Source organism: Ursus arctos, unplaced genomic scaffold (genome assembly GCF_023065955.2).
Source record: "Ursus arctos isolate Adak ecotype North America unplaced genomic scaffold, UrsArc2.0 scaffold_28, whole genome shotgun sequence".
Taxonomy (NCBI): Eukaryota; Metazoa; Chordata; class Mammalia; order Carnivora; family Ursidae; genus Ursus; species Ursus arctos.
Window position 1 is genome coordinate 13,312,182 of NW_026622963.1, and position 14,581 is coordinate 13,326,762.

At 43.3% G+C, this 14,581-nt stretch overlaps 1 protein-coding gene across 4 annotated transcripts in view; it reads left to right on the forward strand.

The window, feature by feature from the left end:
• OCA2 (OCA2 melanosomal transmembrane protein) overlaps window positions 1-14,581 on the forward strand; it is a 442,347-nt gene that overhangs the window by 45,249 nt on the left and 382,517 nt on the right. The window contains exon 1 of one of the 4 annotated variants that reach the window (XM_057303789.1): window positions 5,098-5,364. The exons of the other annotated variants lie outside the window; for them this stretch is intronic. The gene's annotated coding sequence lies outside the window, so the exon portion shown is untranslated. Of the gene's footprint in view, window positions 1-5,097; window positions 5,365-14,581 lie in introns of those variants that run through there. 4 annotated transcript variants of the gene reach the window in all.

Genomic DNA, 14,581 nt, shown 5'->3' on the forward strand with positions numbered 1-14,581 from the left:
TCTTTGTAGATCTTGGATACCAGTCCTTTATCTGTAGTATCATTTGCAAATATCTTCTCCCATTCCGTGGGCTGCCTCTTAGTTTTTTTGACTGTTTCCTTGGCTGTGCAGAAGCTTTTTATCTTGATGAAGTCCCATAAGTTCATTTTATCTTTTGTTTCTCTTGCCTTTGGGGATGTGTCATGAAAAAGTTGCTTTGGCCGATGTCGTAGATGTTGCTGCCTATGTTCTCCTCTAGAATTTTGATGGATTCCTGTCTCACATCGAGGTCTTTCATCCATTTGGAGTTTATCTTTGTGTATGGTGTGAGAGAGTGGTCAAGTTTCATTCTTTTGCATGTAGCTGTCCAATTTTCCCAGCACCATTTATTGAAGAGACTGTCTTTTTTCCACCGGATGTTTTTTCCTGCTTTATCAAAGATTAGTTGCCCAAAGAGCCGAGGGTCCATTTCTGGGTTCTCTATTCTGTTCCATTGGTCTATGTGTCTGTTTTTGTGCCAGTACCATGCTGTCTTTGTGATCACAGCTTTGTGGTACAGCTCAAAATCCGGCATTGTGATGCCCCCAGCTTTGTTTTTCCTTTTCAACAGTTCCTTGGAGATCTGGGGCCTTTTCTGTTTCCATACAAATTTAAGGACTATTTGCTTCAGTTCTTTGAAAAATGCCCTTGGTATTTTGATCGGGATAGCATTGAAAGTGTAGATTGCTCTGGGTAGCATGGACATTTTAGCTATGTTAATTCTTCCGATCCATGAGCAGGGAATATTTTTTCCATCTTTTTATGTCTTCCTCAATGTCTTTCAAGAGTGATTTATAGTTTCTGGAATATAGGTCCTTTACGTCTCTGGTTAAGTTAATTCCAAGGTAACGTATGGTTTTTGGTGCTATTGTAAATGGGATGGATTCCCTAATTTCTCTTTCTTCAGTCTCGTTATTCGTGCATAGAAATGCAACTGATTTCTGAGCATTAATTTTGTATCCCGCCACATTACTGAATTGCTCTATAACTTCTAATAGTTTCGGAGTGGATTCTTTTGGGTTTTCCATATAGAGTATCATGTCATCTGCAAAGAGACACATTTTGACTTCTCTGCCTATTTGGATACCTTTGATCCCTTTTTGTTGTCTGATTGCTGTTGCAAGGACTTCTAGTACTATGTTGAATAATAGTGGCGAGAGTGGGCATCCTTGTCGTGTTCCTGATCTTAAGGGAAAGGCTTCCAGCTTTTCCCCATTGAGAATAATATTTGCTGTAGGCTTTTTATAGATGGCTTTTATGAGATTGAGGAATGTACCCTTTTTCCCTACACTCTGAAGGGTTTTAATCAGGAAAGGATGCTGTATTTTGTCAAATGCTTTTTCTGTATCAATCGAGAGGATCATATGGTTCCTGAGTCTTTTCTTGTTGATATGATGTATCACGCTGATCGATTTGCGAATGTTGAACCACCCTTGCATCCCAGGTATGAATCCCACTTGGTCATAATGGATAATCCTTTTAATGTACTGTTGGATTCTATTAGCAAGGATATTGTTGAGGATTTTGGCGTCCATATTCATTAGGGAAATCGGTCTGTAATTCTTTTTGATGGGGTCTTAGCCTGGTTTGGGGATCAAGGTAATATTGGCCTCGTAGAATGAGTTTGGTAGCTTTCCTTCTGTTTCTATTTTTTGAAATAGCTTTCGGAGAATAGGTATTATTTCTACTTTGAATGTTTGGTAGAATTTCCCAGGAAAACCATCCGGGCCTGGAGTTTTGTTATTTGGAAGGTTGTTTATCATTGACTCAATCTCTTCATAATTAATTGGCCTGTTTAAGAAATCAATTTCTTCCTGTTTCAGTCTTGGTAGTTTATAGGTTTCCAGGAAGGCCTCCATCTCTTCCAGATTGCTTAGTTTTTTGGCATATAGCTGTTGATAATAGTTTTTAATAATCCTTCCAATTTCATTGGTGTTGGTCGTGACCTCCCCTTTTTCATTCATAATTTTAATAATTTGGGGCCTTTCTCTTTTCTCTTGGATAAGTCTTGCCAGTGGTCTGTCAATTTTATTGATTCTCTCAAAGAACCAGCTTCTAGTCCTGTTGATTTGGTCTACTGTACTTCTGGTTTCTAATTCATTGATTTCTGCTCTCATCTTGGTCAACTGCTTCCTCGTGAGTGGATTAGGCCTGTCCCTCTGTTGCTGTTCCAGCTTCTTGAGGTGAGAATATAAAAACTGCATTTTAGATTTTTCTATTCTTTTGAGTGTGGCTTGGATGGCTATGTATTTCCCTCTTAGGACTGCCTTTGCAGTATCCCATATGTTTTGGACCGTTGTGTTTTCCTTCTCGTTGGTCTCCATAAATTGTTTAAATTGATTTTTGATTTCCTGGTTTATTGAGTCATTCCTGAGCAGGATGGTTCTTAGTCTCCAAGTGTTTGAGTTTCTTCCAAATTTTTCTTTGTGGTTGAGTTCCAATTTCAGAGCTTTGTGGTCTGAGAATATGCAGGGGATAATTTCAATCTTTTGGTATCGGTTGAGACCTGTTTTGTGTCCCAGAACATCATCTATTCTTGAGAGTGTTCCATGGGCATTAGACTAGAATGAGTATTCTTTTATTTTGGTGTGTCGTGTTCTATATATATCTATGAGGTCCAACTCATCGAGTATGGCATTCAAAGCCTTTGATTCTTTGCTTAGTTTTTGCCAGGGTGTTCTGTCTATTTCTGATAGTGGAGTGTTGAGGTCCCCTACTATTAATGTATTTTTATCTATATGTCTCTTTATTCTGGTTAAGAGTTGGCTTGTGTATCTTGCTGCTCCCCTGTTGGGGGCATATATATTTATAATTGTTATATCCACTTGTTGAATACTTCCTTTAAGAATAATATAGTGCCCTTCTGCATCTCTAACTATTGTCTCTAGTTTAAAATCCAATCTATCTGATATGAGAATTGCTACCCCAGCTTTCTTTTGAGGTCCATTTGCGTGAAAGATGGTACTCCATCCCCTTACTCTCAGTCTGAATGCATCTTTGGGTTCAAAATGAGTCTCTTGTAGACAGCAAATGGATGGGTCATTTCTTTTTATCTAATCTGCAACCCTGTGCCATTTATGGGAGTGTTTAAACCATTTACATTGACACTAAGAACTGAGAGATAGAATTTTAATGATGCAATATTGCCAGTAAAGTCTTTGTTTGTATCCCTTGTGACTTTCTTTTCTGTGTCACTCTTGGGGCCTTTTTACCTTTATAGAACCCCCCTTAATATCTCCTGTAGGGCTGGTTTTGTGGTTACGAAATTGGTTAATGACTGGCGATTCTGTAATGTCTTTATTTCTCAATCAATTCTGAATGAGAGCCTTGCTGGATAAAGGATCCTTGGCTGCATGTTTTTCTCTGTAAGAGCTTTAAAAATGCCCCCCCCAACCCTTTCTCTCATTCCAGGTTGTGTAGAGAGGTCTGACGTAATTCTGATGCCTTTGCCTTGGTACGTGAGAAACTTCTTTGCCCTGGCCACTTTCAATACTGTATCCTTGCATCTAATATTTGCGAAATGCACTATGACGTGACGTGGCGTAGGTTTGTCATGGTTGAGCTTGGGAGGGGTCCTCTCTTCCTCTTGGACATGAATGTTTGTTTCCTTTGCCAGATTAGGGAAGTTTTCAGCTACAATTTGTTCAAATATCTCTTCTAGACCTCTGTTTTCTCCACCCCCTCAGGGATGCCGATGATTCTGACATTGGATCATTTTATTGAGTCAGTAATCTCCCTTAACCTACATTCGTGGGCGTGGATTTTTTAAGACCAGCTTCTATTTTGGTTTTTTCCTCTATTAACCCATCCTCAAATTCGCGAATACGTTCCTCTGCTTTGGTGATTCTGGGTGTCAGAGCCTCTAGTTTTGCCTGCATTTGGCTCATAGAATTTTTAATTTCTGTCAGATTCGCTCTCATTTCTGTCCTTAGGGATTCTATATTCTCAGTAACCTTTTCGTTAATACTTTTTTCAATTCTACTCATCATTTTGACCATCGTTACTCTGAATTCCATTTCTGATACTTTGGTTACATCCATATCCATTATTTCTGTGGCAGAGGCCACAGACTCACTGTCTTTTCTTTGCTGGGGGGGGCTTCTCCTTCTTGTCATTCTGATGAGGAGAGGTTGCGGAATTGTCCAGAGCCCAAATTATTGACTGGGTCCCAGGCTGTGCCCCTTGTTTTATAGGGATCTTAGGGATGTGGGCTTCTTCTTTAAAGACTTTATTTATTTATGTGGCAGAGAGACAGCCAGCGAGAGAGGCAACAGAAGCAGGGGAGTGGGAGAGGGAGAAGCAGGCTCCCACTGGAGGAGCCCGATGAGGGACTCCTTTCCAGAACGCCGGGATCACGCCCTAAGCCGAAGACAGGCGCTCAATGACTGCGCCACCCAGGCGCCCTGGGTTGTGGGCTTCTTGATTTTTCAGCCTGCCTTCTGTGTTCTGGGGGAGGGGCCTGCCGCGCCGATACTCAGGCAGCCCTTTTTGGGTAGAGTCTCCGCGTCCCCTGCGAGGGGGGATGGGGATGGGCACTCTCTGAGCCGGTATTTCCAGGCTTTTGTTCTCTGGCGGCTTTCCCTGGCGGTTTGCTGTGCCTCTTCTGAGAGAGCAGCAGCGGCCGAATTTCAGCCTCTGTCACAGAACAGAGGGATTGCGGCCCGTTCTCCACTGATGTTCTGGCCATTTGAACTCCGTTACTGTTGGTCCTGCTCAACCCTGCAGCGTCCTGGGATGTGCGCCCCACACCCGGCTTCCCAGCCCTCACTTCCGGCGCGTCTCTGTCCTTTGTGTTTCTAATGCCGCCACCCGCCCCCGCCCGCTCCGGATCTCCCGGTCTCAGTCTGGATCCAGTGAGCGCACCGGGATTCCGGTGTTCCGTGAGATGCCTGGTGGCGCGCGCTCCTGCTCCCGGCTCATGGTCTCAGTCTGCTGTTTTGCGGGTGCCGTCAGCCGGCTACCACTTCCCGGCGCCCGAACGCTGCGGCTCCCTCCCCCTTCCGTTTATCTTCCGGTATCCGTGCGCGGTTTCACGGCTCCCCGCTTCGTACCTCAATACTCAGCGCTGGAGATGTTCATTTGTAGATATCCAGATGCATCTTCCTGCATCTCAGGTTGGTTTCCGTGGTTGTTTAGGCTGGTCTGGTACCTATCCAGCTCGACTCAGGGGAGCGGCTGAAAAAGGGGTCCCCTACTCCTCCACCATCTTAACTCCTTCCTACTCAGTATGTTTTAAATGAAGTCTTTCTTGCCGCCTCTATTTTGAAGGGTTGGGGGAACTGAGAACAAGACTTCCACCTGACTAAGACCCAGATCACCTCCACACCAGGAGGGTGTAGGTCAAAGGTAAGTAAAATGCCCTAAAACTTTCCTACACTTTTGAAGATGACTTTTTATTGTTTAGGTTTTTGCTTGATTGCTGTAAACTTTTGACTGTTTTCCAGAGCTCCTGCAAAGTTGGTTCAGAAAGCTTTTTGTTCTTCCTTCCTCTCCTTCCTTCCTTTGTCCCTCCCTCCCTTCTTTCCTCTTTCTTTCTTTCTTTCTTTCTTTCTTTCTTTCTTTCTTTCTTTCTTTCTTTCTTTCTTTCTTTCTTTCCCTCTTTCTTTCTCTTTCTTTCTCTCTTTCTTTCTCTCTTTCTTTCTCTCTCTTTTCTTCTTTCTCTCTCCTTCCTTCCTTCCTTCCTTCCTTCCTTCCTTCCTTCCTTCCTTCCTTCCTTCCTTCTCCTTCCTTCTTTCTATGTTTCTGTGGGGGGAATGAAGGCTTAGAGATTCCCAGGTTGCCATTTTTCTCTCTTCTTTATTCTGAAGAGTCATTTTACTCTCTGTAGAATTATTAGTTGATAGACTTTCCTTCTGCACATGCTGTTGAGCCACTCTAGTGAAATTATTTCATTTGTTGTATTTTACAATTATAGAATTTCTATTTGTTCTTTTTAATACTTTCTCTTTATTGATATTCTCTATTTTGTGAGACATTAGTCTTATACCTTCATATAGTTCTTTAAATATGGTTTCCTGGGGTGCCTGGGTGGCTCTGTTGGATTAAGGTCTGATTCTTGATTTTGGTTCAGATCATGACCTCAAGCCCTGTGTCCAGCTCTGCACGGGGTGTGATGCCTGCTTAAGATTCTATCTCTCCCTTTCCCTCTGAGCCCCCACACTCACTCTCTCTTTCTAAAACTAACTAACTAACTAACTAACTAACTAAGGTTTCCTTTGGTTCTTTGAACATTTTTAAAATTGCCAGTTTAAAGTTTTTGCCTAGGAAATCCAATGTCTGGCCTTCTTCAAGGAGGGTGTCTACTAACCGTGTTCCCCCTGAATATGGGCCATACATGCCTTTGCATGTCTCATAAGTTTTTGTTGAAATTGGATATTTTAAATGATATAATGTAGAAACTCTGGAAATCAGTTTCTTCCTAAGGTTCTTTTCTAAGGGGGAAATTCTTCCCGCTTCCTAAAGTTTGCTGTTGCTGTTGTTTAATGACTTTCCTGAATGAATTTTAAGTCTGTACTATTTATTGTGTGTTGCCATGGAATTCTCTGTTCCGTTAGCTTAGTGAATTGACAGAGATGTTCCTTTTTAAAAATTTAATTAATTTTTTAAAATTTAAATTTTGTTAGTTAACATATAGTGCAATTTTGGTTTCTGGAGTAGAATTCAGTGATTCATCACTTGCATACAACACCCAGTGCTCATCACAACAAATGTCTTCTTTAATACCCATCACCCATCCCAGCCCATCCCCCACCCACTTCCCTCCATCAGCCTTCAGTTTTATTCTTTGTTGTTAAGAGTCACTTATGGCTTGTTTCCCCCCCCCCCCCTTTTTTATTATTCTGAGTTAGCCACTCTATAGTACATCATTAGTTTTTGATGTAGTGCTCAATGATTCATTAGTTGCATTTATCACTCAGTGCTCATCACAACATGTGCCCTCCTTAATGCCCGTCACCCAATTACCCCATCCTCCCAACCCCTTACCTTTTGTAATCCTCAGTTTTTTCCCAGAGCCCAGAGTCTCTCATGGTTTGTCTCTCTCTCTGATTTCTCCCCCTTCAGTTTCCCCTTCCTTCCCCTATGGTCCTCTGTGCTATTCCTTATGTTCCACATATGAGTGAAACCATATGGTAATTGTATTTCTCTCCTTGACTTATTTCACTTAGCATAATCCCCTTAAGTTCCATCCATGTTGATGCAAATAGTGGGTATTCATCCTTTCTGATGGCTGAGTAATATTCCATTGTATATATGAACCACGTCTTCTTTATCCATTCATGTGTTGAAGGGCTTCTCGGCTCCTTCCACAGTTTGGCTATTGTGGACATTGTTGCTATGAATATTGGGGTGCACGTGCCCCTTCTTTTCACTACATCTGTATCTTTGGGGTAAATACCTAGTAATGCAATTGTCAGGTCATAGGGTAGCTCTATTTTAAACATCTTGAGGAGCCTCCATACTTGCATTGCTTGCATTGCCATCAACAGTGTAAGAGGGTTCCCCTTTCTCCACATCCTCTCCAACATTTGTTGTTTCTTGCCTTGTCAATTTTTGCCATTTTAACTGGTGTAAGGTGGTATATCATTGTGGTTTTGATTTGTATTTTCTGATGGCTAGTGATGTTGAACATTTTTTCATGTGTCTGTTAGCCATTTTTGTGTCTTCTTTGGAGAGGTGTCTGTTCATGTCTTCTGCCCACTTCTTGACTGGATTATTTGCTTTTTGGCTAGTGAGTTTAAGAAGTTCTTTACTACTTTTTTTTCTTTTCCCCCTTCCCATATGTTCATTTGTTTTCTTTCTTAAATTCCACATATGACAGAGGATATATTATATATCCTTCAAAGAAGAATGAAATTATGCCATTTGTGACAACATGGATGGACCCAGAGGGTATTGTGCTAAGTGAAATAAGTCAGACTGAGAAAGAGAAATACTATATGATTTCACTCATATGTGGAATCTAGAAAAACAAATGAATAAACAAACAAAAAGCAGCATCAGACCTATAACAAATAGATAGTTGCCAGAGGGAGGGTGGGTTGGAAGAAGGGCAAAATGGGTGCAGGGAAGCGGGAATTATAGGCTTCTAGTTATGGAATGAAGAAGTCATGGGAATAAAAGGCACAGCGTAAGAATATAGTCAATGACATTGTAATAGCATTGTATGGTAACAGATGGTAGGTACACTGGTGACAAGCATAGCATAATGTATAAAACTCGTTGAATGACTAATGTTGTACACCTGAAACTAATGTAATATTGTGTGTCAACTATACTTAAAAAAAGAAAAAAGATTCAGCTTTTTTTTTTTCAGTAAGTGTTCTTTGGATTGTTGCAGATTTGTTAATTTCTAAAGTTCTGAAAATATTATTTTGACAATTTTTGTGGTTTTTATGGAGGAGAAAATTTTTACCAGTTCTTACTCTGCCATTCCTACTGTTACCTCCTGTTGTTTTTATTTGAAAGAAAAATCTCATCTCATAAAGATAGTATTTTTGAGATACGCAGTGGAAGTACTTTTCTGTCCCTGCAAGTGTACGGGTAGTTTGGGTTTGGCTTAGAACAAAGAAGTCATTGCTCACTTTTATATTTCAAGCTAAAATTTAAAAAAAATGCATCACATCAGGGTGATACCTTTGCAAGGCTGGCAGGGAAGAGCTAGTCAGGCTGGCTGGGCACTACTTGCAGTGCTCCCCTGAGAGGGTCTGTCAGCATTTCTTGAGAAAGTGCCCACACGGGTGGTCTGAGATAGAAGCCTGGTCTTCAGTCCTGGGCAGACATGCTGAGGACGTACAGCTCCCATTTGCCAGCACACCTGAGGAGTCTCACAGGGACCAGAAAGGTAAAATGTGAGGACTTTGTAGGACAGATAACAGAGACAGCACTAGAAGCTTGCGCAGTGTCCCCAGGGTGTTGTGGAAGCAGCACAGTTGTGATGAGGGACATGTGGGTGTGTGCTTGTTCTCATAACCTTTCTATCATGGGGTGCAATTATGTGTGTGTGGCATTTCTTCGAAGGGGAGCACCTGTCCCTATCAGGAGTTTAAACCTTCAATTGAATGAATGTACGCATAAAAATAGACTGCTTAAAATAGGAGAAGGCTGAGCAACTACTAATTGGCATCCCATTCTCCCATTTATCAAAGGCATGAGGGGCCCAGTTATAGAACACGAGTTAATTAATTACTTAACATGTGGAAATTATGTGGTGGATATTCTAACTCTGCTCAAAATTCTTCCTTCCCAGATGGTATTTGCTCTTCCCTCCCTTGGGTCAATATGATGGAAAATCCCCAAAGGACTATTACTGGGAAGCGAAAAACATTGGGAAGCCTTTAAAAATTTGTCTCCTTTTCACATTTATGTAGAATATCATTTAATCTCATTAGTTATTTAGATTCATGAGTGGTTTTAGCTTATTCTTTTGCTCACTTTAGGCTTATTTCTAGACTTTCACAAATTATTATTTTATTTTGAAATAATTTTAACCTTACAGAAAAGTTAGAGGAATATGAAAAACTCCTGTATACCTTTCATCTAAAAACTTCAGTCAAGTTTTGCCAACTCTGAATAGTGCCCTTCCTTTATAGTAAAGGACCCAGTTCAGAAGCACATATTGCATTTTGTTGTGATGTTTCTTTTATCTCCTTCAGTCTGGAACATTCTTTCAATCTCTTCTTAACTTTCATGATGTTGAAACTTTTGAAGATTAAGGTCTAGTTATTTTATAAAAGTTTCCCTCGTTTTCATTTTCCTGATGTATCCTTCTGATTGGATTCAGGCTATGCATTTTTGGCAGCAATATTAGAGAAGTGATACTGTGCCCTTCTCATTTCATCCTGTTAGGTGGTGCTTGATTTCACTTTGTCCCATTACTTTTGCTCCTCATTTTGGTCACCTGATTGAGGTGATGTCCATCAGGCTTCCCCGCTGTGAAGTTGCTCTTTTCCCTTCTGTAATTAATACTTTGTGGAAATATCAGTGTCTCATTCATCTGATTTTTTTTCACCCCATAGCTTTAGCATCTCTTGATGTTTCTTGTTTGAATTAAGTTTTGTGTGGTGGTACTGGATTATGTAAGTGCTCATTAGCACCTTTTTCCTTGCTGGGATCTTTGGTGTTCTGGTCATTCACTACATCCCTGCAAGGATTTTGACACTTGAGTCTTTGTTTTCCTTTTTCTTTTCTTTTTTTTTTTAATGTTTTTTTATTATATTATGTTAGTCACCATACAGTACATCCCTGGTTTCTGATGCAAAGTTCGATGATTCATTAGTTGCGTATAACACCCAGTGCACCATGCAATACGTGCCCTCCTACTACCCATCACCAGTCCATCCCATTCCCCCACCCCCCTCCCCTCTGAAGCCCTCAGTTTCTCTGTTAACAGTCATTCCCGTGAGTCACTCTCTCATGGGCAATTCCAACTCTGAAGTTCCCTCGACCTCCTTGCCCCTGGTGCCTTTCCTCCATGTTCAGTGTCACTGGCTCACGCCCATGACTGTCTTTGCCTGTGTCTGCCTCAGAGCTGTTTGGTGTCCTGCCCTTCTGGCTTTCTTATCCTCTTATTCCCAACATTTCCTTGAGCTCTTTAAGTGTCTCAGCCTCCTCTCATGCACATGCTGTTTTTTCCTTTTGGCCCCCGGGGGGTGTTTTCCTCCTCTTCCAGCCTGTTCCCAGGGCAGTGTCACTTTGTTTCTCTTGCCACTTTTGCCTTCTCCCCCAGCTGTACCTCAGCTTTGGCTCTCCCACTCGGACCCTCAGTGTGCTGAGTGCACTGGCAGAAAATGCCCACTACAGAGTCCTTACCCTTGTGAACTTCCACCTCACAGGGCTTCATGAGTGGATTCTGTACTCTCAATTTTATGACCCATGGCAGCTATTCCAAACCTTCCCCACTTTTTCCATGTTTCCTCTCTTCCAGCGAATTGCCCTATCTCCTACTTCAGGGAGCAAATTTGGGCCACCAGTCTTGAACACCCTCAACTCTGTGTCTCAGTTATGTGCACAAAACTGTCTGCTGATGCTGGATAAAGCTGGTGAATCTGAGGGGTTGGACTCGGAAGAGTTCAGGTTATCCTACCCTCTGAGCTCACAACACATGGCTTCCACCCTCCTCTCTGTCGCAGGGCTGCCCTGTCACCTGGGGGGCTACCTGGACTGGATCCTGTCTTTTCCGCGCTATCCATTCCACACGCAAGGATCATGGTGTGAAGTACACAGGGATGTCTGTAATGGCAACAAGCACAGCATCATTGCTGCTCCCTCGCTGTAATTTGCTGAGTGGCTTTGGTGGGGGTTTGTTAGGGGAAATGCCATCAGTAGAGGATGGAAGGCAGGGTTGGCCCTTGGGCTTGCTCCTGTCTTTCCTCACTGCAAGTTAAGGCAGTATAAATTTGGGCAATTCAATATGTACTTTTCTGTTATCTTAAGGAGTCAAGTCAGTGGCTTCAGCATCATTTCCACCAGTGGCGTATAAGCAGGGGGTAGTTTTTGACTGCCCTGTCTCCACTCCTGGGTCGGGAGTAATTCTACTGATGGGTATTGCTTGGTCCTGCCTGACCTATAGAAAAGGCTGCTGGACCTGACCCCACCCTCCTTAGAGCTACCTAAATGTCCTCCAAATGCATACTGGCTTCATCTCTCTGCTGCCCTAGCCCTCTGTGGTCCCTGTCACTCTGGAAACAGTGTCCTTAGGGTGCCCTGGGGCCAGTCCTTCATCTCTGCTCTCTTGCACTCACTGTGGGAACAGGAAGGAACCTGGGCTCAAATGGACCATGCTTCCTTTCAAACATTTTCAGAGAGGGCAATTTTTTCAACTTCTAAACAGGAAGGTGCATTTTGTACAAACATGTGATCTAATACCCCACGTGCTCCCCTTTCCTGGTGAAGGGCAGCCAGACATCACCGTGCTTTCTCTGCATCCTATAGGAACATGCCTTTTCATCCAGTACTAGCAGAGCTGTCCTCAGATGTCAGTTCCTCAGGAGTTTGTCACCATAGGACAGCCTTTGACTACTACATGGACTCTGATGAACATTTGCCCAGGCTGGGCTGGGCTTTGGCATGTTACATTTCTTACTTCTTCTAGTCCCACTGGCCTGCAGGAGGGGTGCCGTTCATCACCATTTTGGGGGCATGGAGGTCAGTGTCCTCCTTTCTGGTCTCTCTGAGAACGTATGGCTCTGAACTGGTCCCCTGTATTCAAGGAAGGAGTCATAGCACTATCCAGTGTGCAGTGGTCACAGCAAGTGGTATTGCTATCCTTTCTCTTCTCATGCTGGACAATGCTCCAGTGCTAGGACCTTTCACCTCCCTCACCTTTGCCACTCTGTGTCACCTGCACCTGGGGTCTTGACCATCTCTAAACCTCATTCACTTCTGAAATGTTACCTGCTCTGGCCTATGTCCTGTGGTTGGTGGGAAGCAGTGCTTTGTGTCCACATCACTTGGGCAGTCTATAAACTATGCCCTCTTGTCCTGGGCTTATGTATTTGGAATTACTCCTAGGGGTGAATCCAGGACTTTTCATTCTTTTTAGCGGGTGACCACATTTCCCACTGTCCTGAGTGTCTGTGTTCTGGCTGGATATCCAACTGTTCCTTACCAAGTCCCTCGTACAGACGCTTGGTGACACCTCCTATGTACCTGTCTGAGCCTGGACTCTATGGAGGGGCTGGTGCAATTGTTCATGTCCCTGGCCATCAACCCCTCAGGACCCCGCTAAACCACACTGAGCAGTAAGGGCACGTAGAATAGCCTGCTCTTCAGCTGTGCTTCTGGGGGGCTTCAGAGGGTGGGCCTGCATGTTGGGTGGACTGCTTTATCCTGGGCTCCACCTGGGTCCTATTCAGCTTACCAAGGACACATTGCACTGGCCTCACAAGAGAGGGGAGCTGTTGGTCCCTCACCTTCCTAGTGAGCACCCCATGATGCTTGAGGTATCGGCAGGGTGGGTTTGGGGAGCGTGCCTGAAGCTCCTCCTAGATATGCAAGTTTGTTGTCTATTGATATACTGTTTTTTGAATAGTAATTCAATTGTCATAAAAGGCTTTGAAATGGCATTCATCTTGGGGTTTTTTGGAGGTCCCAAGGGGGAAGACTCAGTCACCTAGGGCAGGGCATGGATAGAGAGATGTTTGCAGCACCTAATCCCACCCACCCTACCCTGCTAGGCCAAAGCCACAGGGAACGATGGGCCAGGGGTGAGGCTCTGAGGATCCTGTGCAAGTGCAACCTTTGGGAAAATGGAGGGACAGTTCTGACTTGTGCCAGAAACGTTTTAGGGTGGGAGGCTGTGTGGAATGAGGAAGAGCTGTGCTGGCAACCCAGGTTTGAGGTAGGTCTGGGAGAGATGTGGACTTTCTGTGGATTGAGTGGGCATAGCTGGAAACTGGATGTGCAGGGCTGGAGATGCATTTGCCCACCAGGACCACCAGGGGGCCTGCAGTCTCAAGTACGATTAGGGGGAATCCTGGAGGTGGGAGAGCCGCAGGTGACCTGCAGGTGGCGCTTTGACATCTCTCACCCTTGTTTTTAAGCTGTCTTCCTTGTTTTATGTCTCGACTTTTATATTTTCCTTTTGTCCCAGTTTTTAGAAGTTTTTATGTCAGACTCAGCCGGTGGATAGTGATGTTATCAGCAAGCAATATTTGCAGCACTCACTTGGCTCCATATCACTTGTGGCAGCCCCTACAGATATTTCCTTGATTGCCGCCAGTGTTGAGGTTGGACCTGCCCTTGTGGTGCTTAGCACCGCAAGATACTCCTCAGCAACAACCCTCAGGGAACTTCGAAAAAGCAAGACTTATTACTCACAAGTCCTGGAGGTTGTGCTGCATGTCTGGAGCCAAAAAGCAAGGTTGAAGGTAGACAGAGAGGGAAGGAGTGTGGACCTGGGGGTCTACCTTTATTAGGGTCCAGAGTGCGGTGATTAGGGTTACACAGGTTCCCTATTGGTGAATTTAAATGTAAGAGCAAGACTAAAGCAAGGAAGGGAAAAGCCAGTGGTTAGTCAAATGGTCAGTTATCTAGATCAACCATAGCTTTCTAAAAAGGGGAACTCGACTAGGGCTGCCTGGCTCTTTATCTAGTTGTGTAGCTGATAATGTATTTATTTGAGGTAGATGTCTTTGAAGTAGATGCTTCCGCAATCAAAAGCTTAATTTCAGGCACTGACATTACAATCAAAACTAGTTGTCAGGCGCTTACACTACAAATACATATAACAGAAAACTTACCATCTTAACCATTTTTAAGTGTGTAGTTTAACACTTAAATACATTCACATTGTTGGGCAGCTGTCACCACTGTCCATCCCCATACCTCTTTTTATCTTGTAAAATAGACTCTGTACCCATTAAACAACTCCCAATTCCCTTCCCTCCTTAATCTCTGGCAACCACCATTCTACTTTCTGTCTCTATGAATTTGATGTTTCTCAGTAGAGCATATAAGCGGAATAACACAGTATTTGTCTTTTTGTGATTGGCTTATTTCATTTAGCATCATGTCCTCGACCTTCACGTTGTAGCATATTGCAGAAGTTCTTTCTAAGGCTGAA